This window comes from Ursus arctos, unplaced genomic scaffold (assembly GCF_023065955.2).
Source record: "Ursus arctos isolate Adak ecotype North America unplaced genomic scaffold, UrsArc2.0 scaffold_12, whole genome shotgun sequence".
NCBI lineage: Eukaryota > Metazoa > Chordata > Mammalia > Carnivora > Ursidae > Ursus > Ursus arctos.
The window spans coordinates 61970476-61993144 of record NW_026622786.1 but is presented as its reverse complement, the minus strand read 5'-3'; positions in this window follow the sequence as shown (position 1 = coordinate 61993144).

The window sequence follows — 22669 nt, the reverse complement described above, 5'->3', positions numbered from 1 at the left end:
AAAGTGGGTTACTTGGGGCTCCTGGGTGGCTCAGTCGGTTAAGCGTCTGCCTCTGGCTCAGGTCAGGATCCCAGGGTCCTGGGATCGAGCCCCACGTTGGGCTCCCTGATCAGCGGGGAGTCTGCTTCTCCCTCTGCCTCTCTCCCCAACTTGTGCTCTTGCTCGCTGTCTCTCAAATAAATAAATCTTAAAAAAACAAAACAAAACAAAGTGGCTTACTCAAAACGGGACTTTTTTGGCTCGTGTAGCTGAAAAGCCCAGGGCTAGTGCTGGCGTTGGACCTGGCTGGGTCCAGGGCCTTCAATACTACCCTTACATATGTGTTTCTAACTTCTGGCTCTGCCTTCTTTGGCGCTGGCTTCATTCCCAGACAGGACCGTCCATAGAAACCTCAAAGATAGCCACGGATGGTTCCAGGCTTCTGTTCTACTGCTCAGTAATCCCCAGGAGAAAGCAGCATTTCTGTCCTGGTAACTCGGGGCTAAGAGTCCCAGGTCTTCCTCTCATTGGCCTGTTGTGGATCATGTGACTGCCTAAGGCCCAAGCACGGTGCTCAGGGCCCTAAAAGGCTCAGTTCAGCCAGGGAGCCTGAGGCTGAAGAGTACGAGAGAGTGAGTCCCTGAAAGGCAAAGCAAGCGTTGTCATCAAAGAAGGGGAATGAATGCTGAACAGGCAAAGTAAGATAGGTGGCCACCACCTGGCCTTAGTGCCTCTAGAAGAATAAGCATTTACTGACTGAGTTATGCTCTCCTTTTCAGAGAGCCGCGTAAACAAGGGGGTGCACATGCCAGGAAGGCTTGCGTGTTCCTCAGCCCTCTGCCCAGCTGCTGACACTCACATAGCTTCACGCTGGAGACTTAGTTTCTTAAGTTACTTTTGGGTTTCGATGAATCAAGTAAGCATTTTAGAAAGCACCCCAAATTTGCTGTGTGTCATAAAAGGGGAAGAGGACAGAGGGAGAGTCAGGAAACATTAGCTCTTGGCTCAGAGCAAGAAGGCACCCATTTTTTGAGGGTCAACCCTAAGCCAGGCATTTCCGCAAACGTACAAATGTACTTTTCACACCCACCCAGGAGGGATGAGACATTAGTATCCCCATTTTACAGGTGAGGGAACTGAGGCACAGGGAAGGAAAAACACTTGTCAAAGCCACTCAGAGAAACAGTAGCAAAAAAAAGGGACTCAAGCGCAGGTCCATCTGTCTTCTTTTCCTTCTGCTCTATTTTGCTGGCTCAGGAACTCACAGGGACCCTATCAGGTTTCAAATGGGACCCAAAATTCTATCCCTACTTCCAGCCCTCCCCCGGTATTTCTCCCTGCAGCACGTGGAGCTCCCCAGGAGGCTGCAGACTCTGAGCAACGCTAACCGCCGTATCTGCGATCTTGGTCTGATACAATCGCAGCCCCTTCTCTCCCTTTTTCACTTCTGTTTGGCACCTACCACCTCTGCGACTACATCCCTGCCTCGGTGCCTCAGTTTCCCAGGGAAGAACTGCCATCGCTGCCGCAGTCCGGGTAGAAGAGAACTCACCGTCTTTATTAATCCACTCATTTATCTATTTATTCATTCAACAAACACTCACTAAGCTTGAATTGCTATCAGGCCTGTGATGAGAGCTCAATGAGACGGCTCCTGCCCTCAGGGGAATTTGTAGTGTAGTGGGGGTGGGGGAGGCCAATCGCAGCATGTTCGCATGTTGTTATCAGTGCCGTGAGATCTGTAGGGCGCTAGACTGGCACCTAACTCAACCCAGGCAGGCTGAGATGGGCTGGGAGCCAGGGAAAGCTTCCTGGAAGAGGTAACACTTGAGGATGCCTTTACTTTTTTTTTTTTTTAAAGATTTTATTTATTTATTTGACAGAAAGAGAGACAGCCAGTGAGAGAGGGAACACAGGCAGGGGGAGTGGGAGAGGAAGAAGCAGGCTTCCAGCGGAGGAGCCTGACGTGGGGCTCGATCCCAGAACGCCGGGATCACGCCCTGAGCCGAAGGCAGATGCTTAACGACTGAGCCACCCAGAAGCCCTGAGGATGCCTTTACTTTTTTAAAAAAAAGATTTATCTAGAGTGAGTGGGTGGCTCAGTTGGTTAAGCATCTGCCTCTGGCTCAAGTCATAATCCCAGAGTCCTGGGATCGAGTCCTGCATCGGGCTCCTTGCTCAGCCGGGAGTCTGCTTCTTGCTCTCCCTCTGCCTCTCCCACCTGCTCATGCTCTCTCTCTCAAACAAATAAATAAAATCTTAAAAATAAATAAATGAAAAGATTTATCTATTCATTTGAGAGCATGAGAGAGAGAGAGCTCATGCAAACATGAACGGTGGGGGGGAGGGGCAGAGGGAGAGAATCCCAAGTGGACCCCCCCCCCAGTGTGGAGTCAGCAGTGGGGCTCCATCCCACAACCCGGAGATCAGGACCGGAGCCAAAATCCAGAGTCGGACACCCAACCGACTGAGCCACCCAGGTGCCCCAAGGATGCCGGGACAGAATGTGTGTTGAGGACCTTTGTCATATTCATGGCTGTCTATCTTTTTCTGAATAAACTTTTTTTCTTTGTAGTTGGGGTGATTCTCCGTAATGAGTCCCACTGGTCCCACTGTCCCAAGAAGACGGGACACCCAATCCGAGCTGCTCTCGCACGTGGAAGGCAGACGCGTGACGCAGGCTCTGCCCATGCCCTCGTCCAGGACTCTGATCCAGGACCGAGGAGATGGCACCTTGCCGCAGCAGGGGTCAGGGGAGGCTGCTCGGCTGCAGGGCTGAGTCCCTGACACAGACGTGGCTTAGGTGCTTGCGGCGAAGCAGTACCGGCCGCCACTGGCGAAGCGGGGCTCGCACGTGCGGTTTGGCTCTGTAGTGGCGGTGACCGCATGATCTCCAGTGACCGGTTCTGAAGCTCGTCCCTCGGAGCGATGCGTTCCTGAGTCTGCTCCTCTCGTGCTCCTGATGGTTCTCTGAACTGCCTCGAGTGCACCCCATCCCTGCGCTTGCGTGCCTGAGCGCATTCTGTGGCCGGCAACCCAAAGCCCTGCACGAGGCGCAGAGGGGGCGCGATGCTGTGGTGGCCGGTGAGCTGCAGCTGGGCCAGATCCCGGAGGACTGGAGCCGGGTAGGGCTCAGGATGTGGGCAACCGGGAGCTACAGAAGGACACTGAAGAGGGGTGGCAATGCCTGGGCACCGCTCTGTGGAGGCCACGGGAACATGGAGACAGACAGAAATCATGAGGTTGGAGGATAGGATCCTTATTTTCAGATCCATGAGGGAGAGTTTTTAAAGTGTGAAAGAGGGATCATAGGGCGCCTGGGTGGCTCAGTCGGTTAAGCGTCTGCCTTGGGCTCAGGTCATGATCCCAGGGTCCTGGGATCGAGTCACGCATCAGGCTCCCTGCTCAGCGGAGAGTCTGCTTCTCCCTCTCCCACTCCCCCTGCTTGTGTTCCCTCGCTTGCTGTCTCTTTCTCTGTCAAATAAATAAAAATCTTTAAAAAGAAAGAGAGAGAGAGATTATAGAGAAATGGTTAAGAATATGGACTCTGTCCATGCTCTGTGCCTCGGTTTCTTCATCTGTAAAATGGGAAATAAGTGTACCTATCTCATATTTTGAGCATTAAATTAGTTAGGGGTGCCTGGCTGGCTCAGTCAGAGAGGCAGGCAACTCTTGATCTCGGGGTTGAGTTTGAGCCCTCACGTTGGGGGTAGAGGTTACTTAAAAATAAAATCTTTTTTTTTAATTTAGATTTTATTTATTTATTTATTTTAGAGAGGAAGAGCGCAGCCCGAGCAGGGGTGGGGGGGAGGGGAGAGGCAGAGGGACAGGGAGAGAGCCTGCGCGGGCCTCCATCCCCTGACCATGAGATCATGACCTGAGCCAAAACCAAGAGTCGGACACTTAACCTACTGAGCCACCCAGGCACCCCAAAAATAAAATCTTTTTCTTAAAAAGGATTCAATTCATTAATATTATGAAATACTTAGAAGAGTGCCTGGCATTTAGTAAACACTTTGTAAATGTTAGCTATCATTATTGGGAGCGATACTGAAAAGGCTGGGACTTAGTATGGGACTTAGAGTGACAGGTTTCTGGTCCTTGTTTTGCCACAGCTGTGTTGTGTGACCTTGAGCAAGATGCTTCCTCCCACCAGGCCTCAGTCTCTGATGCATGAAATGTGAGGACCCGATCTCTGAGGCTCTTTTCTCTGACCTCCCAGCCCTGCTCCTGCCTCTGTTCCCAAGGGGTACTTGGGGCTAACTCCAGCTGGGTCCTTTCATCATTTGACCTCTTGTCTGACACAGTTGACCACTCTCTCCTCGAAATGTGGTCTTCCATGGCCTCCTTGATATCCCAGGGTCCTGGATTTCCTTCATCCTTTCTGGCTGCTCTTTTCTACACCTTCTCGGCTTTCATCTTCTACTTCTTAACTGGAGGCTTCCCTAGGGCTCGTCCTGGGGCTTGCCCCTCTTCAGTCTGCACTCTGTCCCTAGGCCAGGTCCTCTGTCCTCAAGGCTTCTATCACCTCCTCGAAGGTTCTGGTCCTGCATCGCCGCCTCTCTCCTGGACAGCTCCACTGGGTGTATGTAATACATCAAAGCGAATTTATCATCCACTATCAGGCCAGACTTACAGTCCCCTTCCTAGAAGAGGACATCACTATCACTATTACCCACTTAGATGCCCGACCAGAAGCCCCTATTCTCTATAGGCCTCAAATCTCATTTGTTACTAAACCCTGCCCACTCCATCCTCTCAGACTATCTTGTTTACTTGTCACAACCTCTACCCTCGTCCAGGCCCTCCTCTTCTCACCAGAACCTTTGTACCAGCCTTCTCAGGGAGGCCACTGCCTCCAGGCTTGCTTCCTCTGATCCATGCTATACGGGGGTTTAGGGGTATGATTAGTGGAGCTTATTCTAGAAGTTCAAGTTTAGTTTAATATCCTAATATAGATCGATATAATTTATTATACTCACAAAACAAGATAAATATGATCATTTCAATAAATAGAGAAAAAGGACAGTTAATAACATTCAATACCAGTTACAATAAAACTCAGCGAACTAGCGATAGAAGGGAACTTCTTTAATCTGAGAAAGGATTTCCGCAAAATCCTATAGCTAAGATTTATTTAATGGGAAGTATCAAACATTTTCTTCCTGATGTCGGGAACAAAGCAAGAATGTTCTATCACACCATTTTTGTTCATCCATTATACTAGTGGTCCTAGCAAAGACTATAAGGCAAGAAAAAGCAATAAAATGGGGCACCTGGCTGGCTTGGTTGATGGAACATATGATTCTCGATCTCAGGGCTGTGAGTTTGAGCCCCACATTGGGTGTAGCAGTCACTTAAAAATAAAATCTTTGGGAGGCACCTGGGTGGCTCAGTCGTTAAGCATCTGCCTTCGGCTCAGGTCATGATCCCAGCATTCTGGGATCGAGCCCCACGTCGGGCTCCCTGCTCAGCGGGGGACCTGCTTCTCCCTCTCCCACTTCCCCTGCTTGTGTTTTCTCTCTCACTGCCTCGCTCTCTGTCAAATAAATAAATAAAATCTTAAAAAATAAAAAAATAAAATAAAATCTTTGGGACACCTGGGTGGCTCAGTCGGTTAAGCATCTGCCTTCAGCTTGCGTCATGATTCCGGGATCCTGGGATTAAGCCCTGCGTCAGGCTCCTTGCTCAGCAGGGAGACTGCTTCTCCCTCTGCCTGGCGTTCCCTCTGCTTGTGCTCTCACTGTCTCTGACAAATAAATAAATAAAGTCTTAAAAAAATAATCTTTAGGGACACCTGGGTAGTTCAGTGGGTTGAGCTTCTGACTTGTGATTTCAGCTCAGGTCATGATCTCGGGGGGCTCTGCGTTTGGCAGGGAGTCTGCTTCAGATTCTCTCCCTCTGTCCCTCTCCTCACTGGCTTGTCTCTCTCTCTCTCTCTCTCTCTCTCTCAGTGTAAAATAAATAAATAAATCTTAAAAAAAGTAAAATAAAATCTTAAAAAAACAAAAAATTTTCTAAATAAAGTATTAGAATGAATGCAACAAAGTTCCTAGATATAAGACAATATACAGAAATAATTGTGTATTTTTAAAAGATTTTATTTATTTATTTGAGAGAGGGAGAGAGAGAGTACAAGCCAGGGTGGGGGCAGTCTGGGGGGGAAGGGGCAGAGGGAGAAGCTGACTCCCTGCTGAGCAGGAAGCCCGATGCAGGGCTTGATCCCAGAACTCCAAGATCATGACCTGAGCCAAAGTCAGACACTCAACCAACTGAGCCACCCAGGTATCCCGAAAATAATTATATTTTTATATATTAGCCGCAAACAATTAGAAAATGAAATTTGAGGGGCGCCTGGGTGGCTCCATCAGTTAAGTGTCCAACTCTTGATATCAGCTCAGGTCTTGATCTCAGGGTCATGAGTTCAAGCCCCACACTGGGCTCCATGCTGGGCATGGAGCCTACATTAAAAAAAATGAAATTTGTTGGGGCGCTTGGGTGGCACAGCGGTTAAGCGTCTGCCTTCGGCTCAGGGCGTGATCCCGGAGTTCTGGGATCGAGCCCCACATCAGGCTCCTCTGCTGGGAGCCTGCTTCTTCCTCTCCCACTCCCCCTGCTTGTGTTCCCTTTCTCTCTGGCTGCCTCTATCTCTGTCAAATGAATAAATAATATCTTTAAAAAAAATGAAATTTGAGGGACACCTGGGGGGCTCAGTTGTTAAGCGTCTGCCTTCGGCTCAGGTCATGATCCCAGGGTCCTGGGATGGAGCCCCGCATCAGGCTCCCTGCTCAGCGGGGAGCCTGCTTCTCCCTCTGCCTGCCACTCCCCCTGCTTGTGTTCTCTCTCTCTCTGTCAAATAAATAAACAAATAAAAATCTTTCTAAAAAAAATTAAGAACTTCTGTTCAGCAAGAGATACCACTAAGAGGGGCACCTGGCTGGCTCAGTTGGTAGAGTGCGAGAATCTTGATCTCAGGGCCATGAGATCCCATGTTGGGGGTAGGGATTACTAAAAAATAAATAAATAAAAACTTAAAAAAGGATACCACTATGAAAGTGCAAAGGTATGCCACAGACTGGGAGAAGATATTTGTAATATATATATCTAACAAGGGACTTATACCTAGAATATTTAAAGACCCCATGCATCAAGAAAACAAACCAGGGGCGCCTGGGTGGCTCCGTCGGTTAAGTGTCTGACTCTTGGTTTCTGCTCAGGTCATGATGTCAGGGTTGTGAGATCAAGCCCCACATCAGGCTCCATGCTCAGCACAGAGTCTGCTTCACATTCTCCCTCTGCTCCTCCCCTTGCCTTCTCTCTCTTAAACAAACAAACAAATAAATAAATAAATAATCTTAAAAACAAACAAACAAACAAACCAGGTAACCCATTTTTTAAAAAATTAAGGAAGAGGTGTGCCTGGGTGGCTCAGTCAGTTAAACATCCGACTCTTTGATTTCAGCTCAGGTCTTGATCTCAGGATTGCAAGTTTAAGCCCTGTGTTGGGCTCCATGCTGGGTGCGGAACTACCTAAAAAAGAAAAAACAAAAACTGAAGAAAAGACTTACACAGACACTTCACAAATTACCAATAAGCATAGGAAAGGTGCTCCACACCATTAGTTATCAATGAAATGCACATTTATTTTTTTAAAGATTTTTAGAAGTGTATTATCTTGGGGCACCTGGGTGGCTCGGTAGGTTAAGCATCTGCCTTTGGCTCAGGTCATGATCCCAGGGTTCTGGGATCGAACCCCGTGCCTGGCTCCCTGCTCAGTGGGGAGTCTGCTTCTCTTTCTCCCTCTGTCCCTCCTCCTGCTCATGCTTGCTCTCTCTCTTGCTCACTCTCTCTCTCTCTCAAATAAATAAATTAAATCTTTTAAAAATTTTATTTTCAGGGTGCCTGGGTGGCTCAGTCAGTTGAGCGTCTGCCTTTGGCTCAGGTCATGATCCCAAGACCTTGGGATCGAGCCCCGTGTGGGGCTCCTTGTTCAGCAGGGGAGCCTGCTTCTCCCTCTCCCTCTGCCTCTCCCCCTGCTTGTGCTCTGTCTCTCCCTCAAATGAATAAATAAAATCTTTTAAAAAAATTTATTTTCTTTAGTAATCTCTACATTCAATGTGGGGCTTGAACTCACGACCCTGAGACACTGACCCAGCCAGCCAGGCGCCCCAGAGAAATGCAAATTTAAACTCCAATGAGATGCTATCATACACACTTACCAGAGTGGCTAATATGAAATGGACCAACATTTTCAGTTGTTTGCAAGGGTGTGGAGCAACCAGAACTCCCATACTTCGTTAGTAGGAAAATAAATCGATAACAATACTTTGGAAAACTGGCAGTATTTACTGAGGTTAAACATATATGTCTCAGGAATCCCACTACTTGATACATACCCAACAGAAATGAGGGTGCATATGCTGACCAAAAACAAGGTGCAAGATATCCATAGCAGCGTTGGTTATAGTAGCCAAAAATTGGAAGCAACCCAAATGTCCATTAACAGTAGAATGGATAAATAAAAAATATATGCATTCACACCCACACACACACACACACACACACACACACACACACACACACACAGTAGATTATACAGCCGTGGGTAAGAACAGACAATTTCCACGTGCTGCGACACAGATGAACCTTTCAAGCAGAATGTAGGGCGAAAGAAGCCAGGCACAAACAGGTACTTGCTATAGGATTCTATTTATACGGAGCTCAAAAACAAGCAATATATGGTGGTCAAATCAAAATAGTAGCTACTCCTTGGGGGTAAGGCTGGGGGTGGGGGGGTGCGTGAAAGAGCCTTCTGGGCACCAGAAATGTTCTGAGTCTTAATCTGAGTGGTGGTTATAATTCATCAAGCAATACATTTAAGATTTTAGCAATCTACTGTTCGTAAGCTATACCTCAATTTTTAAAAGCCTTAAAAAGTTTCAACTGTCAATGTCCATCAGTGTATCCCATCGCTCACAGGAGAAAATCCAGATTTCTTTTTCAGAGCCCTGATGCCCACGGTCATCAGCTTGTTGCGTGGCTTCCACCATCCCCCTTCTAGACCATAAGATCCCCCAGGTCAGGACCTGACTGCACAGGACCGGGACTGCAGGGACTGCACTTTCTGTGGCTGTAACCCCAACTCCTAGCACAGTCCCTGGCAAACAGCAGACGCTCAATCAATACATATTTTAAGTAAATTAATGGATGAGTAGTGGCTTTGTCTTGTTCCAATAGTAACACTTCTAAGCTCCCTCTCCAGCGCCCCCCCCCCAAGGTTTCTGGAACCTTCCCAGCTCTTTCCAGCCCTGCAGAGTGGCTCACTCTTGCCCAACAGGTGGTATTTCTACACCACCTCCAGCTTTTCTGGAATGTCCTTTCCCCTTTCTTGTCCCACAAACCGCTGCTCCAGACCCTTCTAAACCCATCGACAACTCCCTCCTTCATGCTCTTAAAACTTGAATACAGCACACAAATCACTATGTCTTTATTTCCACGGCTCCACAACTCCTTGACTTTGAGACCTTAGACAAGTCACCTAACTCTCTGGGTTGGTGATTCAGTTAGTACACTCCCACTAAGACCTATTCTTTTCCCTTGGTGTGCCTGAAGCCTGACCTCTGTGGACAATATCACTGAAAAACCTGGCCTTCTGATTCCCTGCGGATTCAATCAATGGGAAGTCCTAGCAGGAGCGAGAGGGCTACCCCATTTTCCACAGCCATGGCTCCCATCAGGTGCCCCCACTTTCACAACCCCAGCTTCGCCAGGTGCTAGTGACCACCTCACTTCTTTTCCCTTCAGACCTATAGGTGGTAACGGCTCCCCACTATTGCTAACGTTGGGGCACCCCACCACCCCTTGTAGGTTTCCCTCAGCCTTTCCACACTTCTGTAAATAGTCCCTTTATTCAACTCTGCAAGAAACCCTTCAGTTGCCATCTGTTTCCTACTGGGACCCAGTGTTACCTACTCCCTAACCCTCAATTTGTTCCTTTGTAAACAGGGAGGCAACTGTGATGACTGAACGAGGTGGTGTGTACGCGGCGCTTAGTACGATGCTAGCTTCGCAGAAGTCCTCAAAGAACATAAAGTACCTTGATAATCATGACTTTGCTCCAACGCTTGGCTGTGAGTATCCTGCTTCATTTGACGGAGGCTCAGTAAATACCGTTGAGTGAATGAAAATGAATGGGTGAACAGTGACACCGAGCAAGACAAGAGTCTCTATGTTGTTTATAGACTCTTTGTGTTTAGCTGAAGAACTTTCTTGAGGTAGTGAGCTCCCCATGTTTGGATGTGTACAAACTCTGGAGGTAAAGATAATCAACCGATGGTGATATCGAAATGAAGTGCAGCAAAGCAGGTGGCATGGTGGATGGGGAGCTGGCTAGACTTTTCGAGATATTTCTAGCTCCAAGAGTCTGGAGTTCTCTGTCCCTAAGGGTCATAGGCAAAGAGAACAGAAAAGCCTTTGGCTCAGGTTTTGAAGAAAGAACAAGGACAGAGCTAGACATGGACTCACAATATGTTGGTGCACCTTTTAAAAACCACCCGCGGGGCGCCTGGGTGGCTCAGTGGGTTAAGCGTCTGCCTTCAGCTCAGATCATGATCCCAGGGTCCTAGGATCGAGTTCCGCATCCGGTTCCCTGCTCAGCGGGGAGTTTGCTTCTCGCTCTGCCTGCCACTCCCCCTGCTTGTGCTCACTCTCCCACTCTCTCTCTCTCTCTGACAAATAAGTAAATAAAATCTTTAAAAAATAAAAAAATTAAAAATTGATTAAAAAAAAATAAAAACCACCCAGTTGGCCAGCCTCATTTACAGAAGAGCAAATAAGCCCAGAAAGGGGATGACACTAGTCCGAAGTCCCATAGACAGGCTGGAGCCCAGCCGTCCTAACTCCCGGCCTGGTTATGCCTCTACATGCATCAGACCTCAGAAGAAAATGTATTCCAAAAAAAGTTTTTTAAAAAGGAGAAAATGGGGCGTGTGGGTGGCTCAGTTGGTTAAGTGTCCAACTCTTGATTTTGGCTCAGGTCATGATCTCAGGGTTGTGAGATCGGGCCGTGTCGGACTCTGTGCCAGTGGGGAGTCTGCTTGAGATTCTCCCCCTCTCCCTCTGCCCCTCCCTCCTCTGCATACTTTCTCTCTCTCTCTATCTCTCTCTCAAATGAATAAAACTTTCAAAAAAATAAGAAACAAGAAAAGAAGAGAATGTTTTCCTCTTACAAATTCTCCAAAATGACTTCTCTCCACACCTTTGCAGAATCAGCTGCACATCATAGCAAGGAGCTGCTGGGCTGGCAAGGAGCCCAGCTTGAGGTAGGGAGGGGGCAGCATCTGAGACCATCACCAGACAAGATATGGGGTGGGGTGGAGACGGGAGCGCGTCCTCACCTTTTGGGGACTACTGGGGCAAAAAGAAGAGGTGCGGTTAGTGTGGCCCAGAGCAGAGCAGGGATCCCCGGGAATAGCTACAAGGAGGGTGCTCTCAGAACTTTCCAGCAGAGTAATCCATGGCAGGAGTGAGCTCCTCAGTCCCTATGGGGCACCACAGGGGCCGCGTGGTCGCTAGCCACCAGTTTTGGAAAGGGACTTCGTGCGCAGGCTGGGGAGAGGAACTAGGAGTCCCTGAGGTTGGCTTTTGGCTTCTCTAAGCCAAAAGATTTCAAGATCTTAAGGTTGAAAAAAGACAAATTCATCTGGTTTAATATCCCCCACAGGATGCCGGAAGCATCTCTACAACATCCCCCTTGACAGCCAAGATTTATCTGGAGCCCTCTCACCTGGACCCTCCCATGGCCTCCCACTGCTCTCCCTGTCCCCTTCCCTGCTCCACCCAGAAGCCGGGGTAGTGTTAACAGGTAATTATCAGACCATGCTCCTCTTAAGGCCCTTTGGGGTGGCCCTTTACACGGAGAATGAAGTCCCTTGGTTCACAGGCCCTTCTGGGTTGGCCTTGGCCTGCCCTCTGACCACTGTCCTGTGACTCTCCATCCGGCACACTCCACGACACTGGCCTTCTTTCCGTGCCTTAGACAGGCTACGCTCATTTCTGCCTCAGAGATTTTCACTTGCTGTTGCTCTATCTGGAATGTTCTTCCGCCAAATCATAGGACACCTCCTCAGTGCTGAAGGGTGCCACCTAGGCTCCCCTTTGGGGCTGAGGTGCTCATTCCCCTGGCTGCTCTCAGTTGAGACTCTGTTGGAATGCCTCCTCTGAAGATAGCCAGCTTGCCCAAAGCCTTGCCCCTTCCTCCGAGCAGCTAGCTACCCAGGGGCTGGTCAGTGTGAGGGTACAAAGGCTGGGCCCATTGCCTGGAACTGGGACAACTTAGAGACGCTCTCCTTCTCCTTGATCCATGCGGTTCAGCTGAGGCCTTTGTTATGACTTGAGTGTACCAGACTCCCTCTTTTACTCTGCCCTGCTTCTCTCACTCACTCACCCCTTCCTGCATGCAGCTCTCTATCTTAGTGTCTGCTCCTGGGAGTCGGACTGAGGCAGCCTGGTGGGCGTCTCTTCTTGATTTGAGTCCCTGCTCAGACGTTATCCTCCTTGGCCTCCTCCTGCCTCACCGTGTGCCATGTCGCCCCATCTCTCTGTCCATGTACCCTATTTTGTATGTATCACCTTTTAAAACTACCCCTTATTTTCATTTGTTTCATTCACCTGCTGTCTCTCTCCCAGACGGGAGCATCAGTTTCACAAGAGCTGCCGTCTTGTCTTCCCCGTGCCCCGGGGCCAATGCCAGTGCCCGGTGCAAAGCTGACGCTCAGCAAATATTTGTGGACCCCTCCAGTGTGGGTGAAGGAGTGAGCAGGTGAAGGGGTGAAGCGCCGCAGGAGTGATGCTTGCCTTTCCTGCTCTCCCCAGCCCCGCCCCACCCCCAGAGCCCCTGAGCCAAGCTGTGGGGCCCCTCCCCCATGTGACCCCGGCTGAGCTGGGGCCTCCTGGGAGGATGGAGCCTGCAGCCGCCTTGGCTGCCTGCCCTGTATTGATCAAAGCTGGGAGGCCTGCTGGCTGAGGTCTGTCCCAGCCCATGGGGGCGGGGGGAGTGGGAGGGGGATCCTGGCTGAGATTCATGCAGGGCTTGCCTGGGGCAGCATGGAGCTGGCTAGAGACCCATCTGCTTTGGGGGCTGACAGCACCCCTTCCCCACACCTCTCAGGGGAGGCCAGACTAGCTAGCTCCCGGAGGATGGCTGGGCGGGAGGGTGTGGGGACAGAGGCTGGGCTGTGGCCTGGACACTGAGTGCTCCTGGCCTCTTGCTAAGCCCTGGGTTTCATAAACATCACTGCTTACGGAGATCTTACTAGGCTCCCTCTCTTGGGGCTGTGGAGTGGACAAGGGCCTCTACACAGGCCTGTCTAGCTCCCCTCTGGGCACAGCACCGTGCAGGACCCAGGGATCAGGTTCTCAGTGAGCCTGTGTTCTGGTGGGAATCCAGCTTGTCACAGCTCACTGTGATCCACGGCAAAGGAAATGGGGGGGGAGGCTAAGGGCGCTCCCTCCCTTCAGAGTCTGACTCAAGAATGAATAATCAGGGGCGCCTGGGTAGCTCAGTCGTTAAGCGTCTGCCTGATCCTGGCGTTCTGGGATCGAGCCCCGCATCAGGCTCCTCCTCTGGGAGCCTGCTTCTTCCTCTCCTACTCTCCCTGCTTGTGTTCCCTCTCTTGCTGGCTGTCTCTCTCTCTGTCAAATATATAAATAAAATCTTAAAAAAAAAAAAAAGAATGAATAATCAGGGTGATTCCTATTTGGTCAAAAAATGTCCTTGGTCCAGAAAGGAGAAGCAATGGGCCCAAGGTCACAGGGCTATGAGCAGTTAAGCTGGGGCTGGAGCCTAGTCTCCCATCGGGCAGGTGGGCTCAGAGAGTGGGCCGCTCCGGCACCCCCAGCACTCTGCAGGCGTGTACCGAGTACCTCCCCTGGGCCAGGCCAGGTGATGGGTACCAGAGATGATGTGGGGATGGCGGGGACCCACCCTGACCTCAGGAGCTCACAGCCCGGGAGAGAACGTGCACGTGCACGCACACACACACACACACACACACACAACACAGTGATCCACACAGTGATGGAGGTGCACAGAGCTGGGAAACCGCAAGGCAGAGGAAGTGACTGCATCGGAGACGTGCCAGGAAGACCTTCGGGAGGACGTAGCCCCTGAACTCTGTCTTAGATGGGTGATTCTGAAAAAGCAGGGACGTAGGAAAGAGGCAGAGGAGTCTATGCCTGGCACAGCATGAAGAAGGCACTCAGGCTGCCGTCTTCTATTGCCTGAGCAAAGGCCACAGCCCTCTTCCAGTCCTCCAGACTCTGGCCTCCCTGCCCTTCTGCCCACAAACCACGCCACTGCCAGAGCAAGGGCTCTGAAACATGACTGGGATCGTGTTACTCCCTGCTCCAAGCCCATCAGTGGTTGCCCACTGCCCTCTGGATAATGTCCTGTCATCACAGAGCCTGAGTGTAGGGGTCGGGCATCCTGTGTCCACCCACTCCCATTGTACAGAGAAGAAAACTGAGGCCCAGAGAAGATCATACAGCGAGGCAGGGGCCACACTGGAACAAGAGTAGTGGCCTTCCGAGCCCTGGACAGGACTCTGTTTCCCAACACTGCGTCCTCTCTCCTCCCCTGAATGCCCAGCGGGTATTTAAGGAGCATCCCAAGTGTCAGAATAGCAAAGCTGGGAGGGAGCCTCCTTTTACAGACCAGCACACCAAGGTCTGGAAGGCAGGCCAGCTTTGCAGCTCCTAAAATACTTGCACGAAGGTTCTTATTTTACTCTCACAACTCTGGGAAGTAGATGGTAAAAGTTATTATGCCCATTTGACAGATGAGGCAACTGAGGCCCAAAGAACAGAGTGATGGGTCAGGGTCACCTGGTGGCTTTGTTTATTCACCCTTCATACATACACTTTGTCTGTGCTCTGTGGCGGGCCTCGTGTGGGATGGAAGCCGGGGTGCTCACAGTCTCCTTGGCAATTCTGACAAGGTGGAACTGCAGTGAACCCCAGCACAGGAACCCCAGGGGCTGGGAAGCCCATGGCTGATGGGGGGGGGGTATTTCTGGGGAGTTCAGTGTGGGAGCTGGGGAGGGAGGGAGTTCCAGGCAGGGCCTTGGCAGGTCTCAGGCTTCCTGCCTGGCCTTCTTACCGGAGCTCCTTCCTGGAGGATTTAAGACTATGTTGAGCAGTTGTTTTAAATTTCCGGGCAGGGGGCTGCAAAGGAGGGGGGCTGTGCAGGCCGTCTGGGGTGTGGGCTGCTATTTACCAGGGCCCTTTGTGGGATGCAGCTCTCCAGGCTGGGGGCTCCCACAATTGCTTCCAGCTGGGCTGTCAGCCAGCCGGAGGAGCTGGGGGTAGGTTGGGAATGGTTGGGGGGGGGGGGGCAGAGAGGAGGTCAGGGGCATGAGGGGTCCCTTCCAGCCTCCAGGATCTCCTCTCCCTCCTTGGGTGGCTGCTCCTGCTGGGCTATCAGGCCGGGGTGACCATCCTCAAACACAAATGTATCTATAAACTGGGAATCCATCCGGCCTGGACATTTCTGAGCTTTATGGCCTTTATGCACTTAATCTTTCATTTCCTCTCCCCTGCTTCATCTCCCCGCTCACTTCCCCTCTTTCCCTGAGAGGAATTGCTCCGCTCCCCCTCCCCCATGGCCTGTGGAGTCTCCCTGGCCCCTTTGTCAGAAGCTACCTGTGTGGACAGCTGTCCTGGCTCCCCGGGGTCTCCGTCTGGGCCCACCAATTATTCCCTTTCCGACAACAGTAGCGGATAAACAGGCCTGGCAGAAACGCGTTTCCTCAGCACCCACAGGACAAACTCCTTAGCCAGATAGCCAACACCCTCCAGCCTCCTGTGTCTGCTCCCCTCAGGTAGAGCCCACACTCCTGCCCCAGCCTAAGGAACCCAGCACTTGTGCGGCTGCTCCCGCCCTTGCTCACGTGGGCCCCCTGCCCCCAGCCCAGAACATCCGCTGTCCATCTTTCCCCCTTGGCTCAGGGATCACTCCCAGGGCGGGTCGGGGCCTGTCCTCTGGGTGCCTGCAGCCTTATTTTCTGTAAAGGGAGGACACTATTTGGTCTTGTTTGTCTCACAAGCTTATCGATAGACCAAGGGGAGTAAAGAGCTTCGGAGGTTGTCCAGAGCTGTATCTGTTTGAGGGCAGGGAGGCTAGATTCATTCTGGGGGATCCTACGTGCATGGAAACATAATTTACCTCCAGAGTCATTTTGTGGTCCTTCTTGATGGAATGCTAGAACCAGATTCCGGGAGCAGGGCTTGTCTGTGGTATCCCGGAGCCTGGCCAGGGCTCAGGAAATCTCTCATCTTGCACCAGGGAGACGAAGGCCCAGAGAGGGAAAGGAACTCACCCAAGGTCATACAAGAAATCAGGGCAGAGTTGGGACCAGTTCCTTTAAAATTTACTAAAAAACTAGTTAGTGAAAGGAACCCCTAGCTGGGAGCCAGGAGAAGAGTAGGTTTGAGCCCCAACTCTGCCCCTACCCCAATCTCAGACAAGTCCTCCTAGTGCAGTCCTCTCTGCTTCGCCTCTCTGGCACCCTTCCCCACCCCCCCAAGCAGGTTTCCTTCCTGCCAGTTCTGACTGTGGGGGTTGGGACTCTCCTTTGAGGCCCCTCCTGCCCTCCCCCCTCTGTGTCTCTCTACTCCAGTGCAAAGCTCTTAAAGAGCTGCCCCAGGCCTTGGGGGAAGGTGGCCGGTCCCAGCTGCAAGGCCTGGCGGGACCCACACTCAGAACATGAGTCTGCATAGGACAAAGAATGTCAAATGTCCCTTTTGTTCTGGGGATGAGGTGGGAACAGAGCCCAGGGCCAGCACGGGGAAGACTGGAGCAGGATGGGTATGTATGGGCCGCGATGGTAAGATGGGGTGAGGGTGTGCTTTCTGGGGGTCCAAGAGGGTGAAAAGTCAGACATGAGTCTCTAGTGCTTTGGCCTCGTGGGGGGTGGGATGGGAGGGGGGAGCCACCTGCCTGGTCCCATAGCAAGGTGGTGAGAATCTTGTAGGCCTGGGTCCCTAAGTCCCTACACCGTCCCCAGGCTTCCTCAGCGCGTTTCTCCCCACCACATGCGCCCCAACGGTGGAGCCCGCTAAGATGCCCTATCTTCAGTGAAACCCCAAGGGGATGGCCTGGTCACCCCCGTTTCGCAGGGGTGGGGAGTGACTGGTCTCTAGCTACTCAACTAGGGAAAAGCAGAACCAGAATCTGAAATCAAGTCCAGCTCTAAGCCAGGGCACTTCCCACTTTTCCCTTGAGGGCAGAGGTCACTCTGGCCAGATTTTAACTGGACAAAGGCTCTTCAGAAAGGTGAAGCGACTTGCCTCAGGCCACCCAACCTGTTTGGGACAGGGACTGGCCAGGCCAGCCCTCCTGCCTGCTCTCACTGGCTTCAGCCCTGAATGACCTGCTCTAGAACCGAGGGCCTCGGGGCAGGTGAGATGCTCTTCTTCCTCCAGGGTCAGTTTCAGCTCCCAGATTTCACCTTGGAGCCCTAGCTTGAGGAGGAGGTATATGGAAGCTGGCTCCTTATCAGTCCTGTGGTGCCTGTCGGAACATCTCTGCTCTTAGAGACTGAGTTTGCTCCCCTATAAATAGATTCTGCCTTGTGGGGTGACTGGGGGGAGCTCTAGGAGACAAGGGAGGCAAAGGTGAGGAGCAGGGACCAGGTCTCCGTGCAGATGAATCCTATTCCCTCCTCCTTTCCCCCTCCCTGCCTCCCTCTCCTTGGCTCTTTTAGCCTTGAGGTCAGATGGGGCCTGATTATTGGGCCTGGGAAGCTAGTTCAGCAGGGGTGGGAAGAGACAGGGAGCCAGAGAAGGTAGGAGGCAGGAGAGGGGAGAAGGAAGAGCCTAAGGAGGAGACAGAAGTGGAGTGAGACAGCCTGGTATTCAGAGGCAGGAATTCATTTCTGGGGGCTCATAGCACTAGACCCCTGGACTACCTGTCCTACAAGGAACCATCCCCTGCTCTTGACCCCAAATTGTTTAGATGACACCACTACGGGGCCTTGGGAAGGCCCTGTCCTGGCACCAAGAGAGCCTGCTGGGATTTCCCCATCTTATGGTCCCACTGGTTGAAAGGGGGCTAGAACCGAACGGGGGTGGTGGAAGCACTTGTCTTGAAGCCAATGAACACTCGGTTCCCCTTGAAGCTGCGTGTTTACTTGGGGGTGACCCAGGGGGTCAAGAGGAGATTATGGGAGCTCTCAGGCTGGACAAAGTTCCCCACAGTGGGGTCTCCTTGGACCCAGGTGTCCGGGTCTGCTCCACTTACAGCCACACGCTCCTCACCTTGCAGTCAGGCTGAACACTTAACCCCCTCGAGGGACGGGGGCGGGGGCTGACTTCAGGTTGTCCCTCTCTGTCAGGCTGGATGAATTCCTCACCGAAGATGCTCAGGCCCTTTAAAAAGAAATAAATAAATAAATCGAAGACCAGATTTAAAGTCTTGCCTGAATGCTCCCAGCCCGGCTTCTCCCTCCCTCCTCCCCCTGGAGCTCTTACAGCCCCCACTGCCTGAGCACCCCCTGGCCGTGCAGCCTTCCAGTTGAGTGGGAAGAGCAGGCAGGAATCTTGTGTTTCTGAGGGCCTCCTAGGAGCTGTGCGCCTTACCTTTCTGACTTCAACTTTACCAACCTGCTCAGGTCGTTACAGCAAGCCGTGTCATCCCCACTTGCCCAGAACCTGGCAGAAGAGAATGGCTAGGCTGAGAGAGGGTAGGGAGCTTGTCTGAGGCTGCATGGAGGCGGATCTCAGGAATGTCCTCAGTCTTCCAAGTGGAGCTCAGAGTTCTCGCCTCTCTCCAGGATCAGAGGTCAGGGTCAGGCTGAAATGGGCAGACATCAGAGCCGGAAGGGGACTCAGAGACCATTTCATATGGCTCTTTCTCATATGGATGGAAACTGTGACCCAGAAGAGGCAATGGGCTTGCTCGGTCATTCCAGGTGCCATGCAAGGTGCTAGGGGCTAGGGGGACACCACGAACCAAAAAGACAAGATCCTGATCTCGTGGAGCTCTTACTAATGGAGCCCAGCAGTGCACCTGGGGTTCCCATAAGGGAAGTATGGTGGCCTCTCATGGCACAGAGCAGCCCCTCACCCAGAAGGCTTCCTGGAGGAAGTGATTTCTGAGAATTGAATGGTTGCTGGTGATAGGCAGAGAAGGAGTGCTCCAAGTGCTGGAGAGTTCTCCATTCTCCGCCCCTCATGGAACCACTGGAGACAATTAAGAGAGGAGGTACACTCTGGCTTCGAGTTACCAGGTAAAATACAAGCTGCCCAGTAAATTTAAGTTTCAGATAAACAACAAAAAAATTGTTTAGCATAAGTATGTCCCGTGCAACACTTAAGATATACTTATACTAAAAAATTACTCATTGTTGGGGCACCTGGGTGGCTTAGTCGGGTAAGCATTTGCCTTCAGCTCGGGTCATGATCCCAGGGTCCTGGGATCAAGTCCCGCATTGGGCTCCCTGCTCAGTGGGGAGTCTGCTTCTCCCTCTCCCTCTGCCTGCTGCTCCCCCTGCTTGTGCTCTCTCTCTCTCAAATAAATAAATAAAAGCTTTAAAAAAATTATTCATTGTTTATCTTAAATTCATATTTAACTGAGAGTCTTGTATTTTTATTTGCCACATCTGGCAACTTACCCAGGCTGCCATGGGGAGATGGAGTCCGAGCGTCTGAGGCTGGAGGCCAGAGGCAGCAGAGAGAGAAGGCGGAGACAAAAGAGATTGAGTCTGGATGGAGTAAGAGGGAGAAAGAAGAGGCAAGGCTAACACCCTGCCCTCTGAGCACTCAAGTCGGGGCGTGGAGGTGGCACCCCAGAGAGGCTGGTGGGAGACAGGGAGCATGGCGAGCTTAGGTACGCATAGTTATGGCCGAGATTCCCCAGGGCCCTCCTTTATTTTTTTTTTAAGATTTTATTTATTTATTTATTTGACACAGAGAGAGACAGCCAGCGAGAGAGGAAACACAGGCAGGGGGAGTGGGAGAGGAAGAAGCAGGCTCCCAGCGGAGGAGCCTGATGTGGGGCTTGATCCCAGAACCCTGGGATCACGCCCTGAGCCGAAGGCAGACGCTTAATGACTGAGCCACCCAGGCGCCCCAGAGCCACCCAGGCGCCCCCCCAGGGCCCTCCTAATGGAAATGTTCAGGTGACGGTGGGGCCAGGGTTAGAAGCATCGTGGCTAAGGCGCCATAGGCAGAGTCGGGGAGAGAGAAGAGCAGGGGCTGACACGTAGCAGCGGCTCCCTTCGTGCACCCCCATCACATGGCCCAGTTGTAACTCCTGGCTCAGGGAGGGGCTTGGGGTGCCCTGCGGCATTGGGTTCCGGTCCCTGGCCGTACCACCCCAGGTCTACCGTGGCTAGGCTCCAAGGCCTGGAATTTGACTTTATCTTCGCAAAGGTCACCTTGCCCACAGCCCTGCCCTGGGGGTGGACATTCCACACATTCCGTGGCCCTCGCAGGAGGCAGCAGGTCTAGGTTTCCAGCCATCCCCAGCTCCTCTTGGCAGACCTTCCTGAAGGCCTACTACACGTTCCTGGGGTCTGGGCTGGGGGGTCTGACCAGTCTATGTGTGAATTCTGACTCCGCCTCCAACCAGCTGGGTGATCCGGGGACACTCACCTCTCCTTGGGCCACCGTGTCCTCACCTGTAAATGGGGGGGAATTCTGACAGGAGCGTCGCGTGGGCTTGTCTTTACAAGCGCCGCCTCGGCACTTGGCATTCAGCAGGTGCTCTTAATACGGATTCCTCCTTTGCCTTCTCTGAGCCTCAGTGTCCTCGTTTTTAAAGACTAATGTAGGGTCCCCTGGGTGGCTCAGTTGGTTGAGCGTCTGCCTTTGGCTCAGGTCATGATCTCAGGGTCCTGGGATGGAGGTCCCATGTCAGGCTCCCTGCTCAGCGGGGAGACTGCTTCTCCCTCTGCCCCTCCCCCAGCTCGCGCTTTCTCTATCAAATAAAAAAATAAAATCTTAAAAAAAAAAAAAGAAGAAGAATGTAACCTCTCCTGTCAAGCCAGGGACAGGCATGTATGGACTGTGACAGCCCATGAGGTAGCTGTGTGGGAGGCCCCAGAACCCCATACTTCTCAGGTCCAGCAGAGGCTGGAAGCCAAGTCTGAGGTGACCTCAGTCGGGCAGGGAGCAGGCAGATAGACGAGTGGCTTCGGTCTCCATGATCTGGCCGCTGGGAAGCGGTAGGCTGGCCGGAGGGCCTGGTGGTGAAGGCTGATAGAAACAGAGGCAGGGGAGCCCACAGATGTGGGCCCCTGGACCTCTGCTCTGGCTCTGTTCTCTCAGTTCCCCTATGCCTGCCTCCAGTCCCGCCCCTTTCTTCCAGGTGTGGGATACACGGGGCCAAGGGGACATGCCGCCTAGAGCCCAAGTTTATCATTCTAGATCGTACTCCAGGTGCCTGGTAGCTGCAATTCCCTGCCCAAAGAGCTCTGAGACCACATCCAAAAGCTGGGTCTATTCTCCCAGTGGGTTGTGCTGCAACCTTAGGCCTGAGGGATGGACAAGGAAGGAGTTTGGACATGGGGCCTGCATGCAAGGACTTTCGCAGTAGGGGTAAAGAAGGTGGGAGGAGAAGGAAGAACCTGGCAAGGGGACTGCTATTTAAACTCTTGCAGCAGGGTATAAATATGAGGGGTGGACCACCCCATGGAAGGACCAGTGTTGGAGGAGTCCCAGCTTGGTAGTTGGAGGCTTTGATCCAATGATGGGCCAATTTTATCTGCAGATTCTCGGATCCATCCATGGAAATTCATATTCTTGGATTTTGGAGAAGATTCTAGAATTTGCATTTTTAATAAAGATGGCTAGAGCTCATGCAGGGAGCTTCGTGCCCAGCACTCCATTCCCCCATTTAATGCTTTTTCTTTTTTATTTATTTTATTTATTTTTAAAGATTTTATTTGTTTTTTGAAGAAGATTTTATTTATTTGAAAGAGTGAGAGAGAGAGAGAGCATGAACAGGGGGAGAGGCAGAGGGAAAGGGAGAAGCAGACTCCCCACTGAGCAGGGAACCCTACTTGGGGCTCGATCCCAGGACCCTGGGACTGTGACCTGAGCTGAAGGCAGACGCTTAACCCACTTAGCCACCCAGGTGCCCCTTAAGATTTTATTTTTAAGTAATCTCTACACCCATCATGGGGCTCAAACGCACAACCCCGAGATCAAGAGTTGTATGTTCCAACGACTAAGCCAGCTGGGTCTCCCCCACTGAATTCTTACAATAACCATGCAAGGTAGGTAGCTGGGAGGAAACTGAGGCATGGTGAGAAGACTTGCCTAAGACCTCCCAGCTGGCAATCGACAGAGCTAGGACGGGTCAGCACAACGTGGTATCTCCTTGTACTCTCCTGCCTCTCCCTCATCCCCAAACAACCCTCCCAAACCCCCAAACCTCAGCGATAATGGCACATAGGCAATTTGGGTCAGAAGTCATTTGGACATATTCTACTTGGTTCCAGGAAAACAAAGCTTAGAATCCAGTTGTGAAGCATAAATCCTCTTCTCTGGTCTGGTGAGGGCCCCCACCCTCTGCTGACTTGGGGGCAGCTCTCAGACCCTGGCAGGATCTGTTACCCTCCAGGCACCGATGTCCCTGTGTCCATCTCTCCAGCCTGGGTCTCCAGGTCTCCTGGCTCCAAACTCAAGT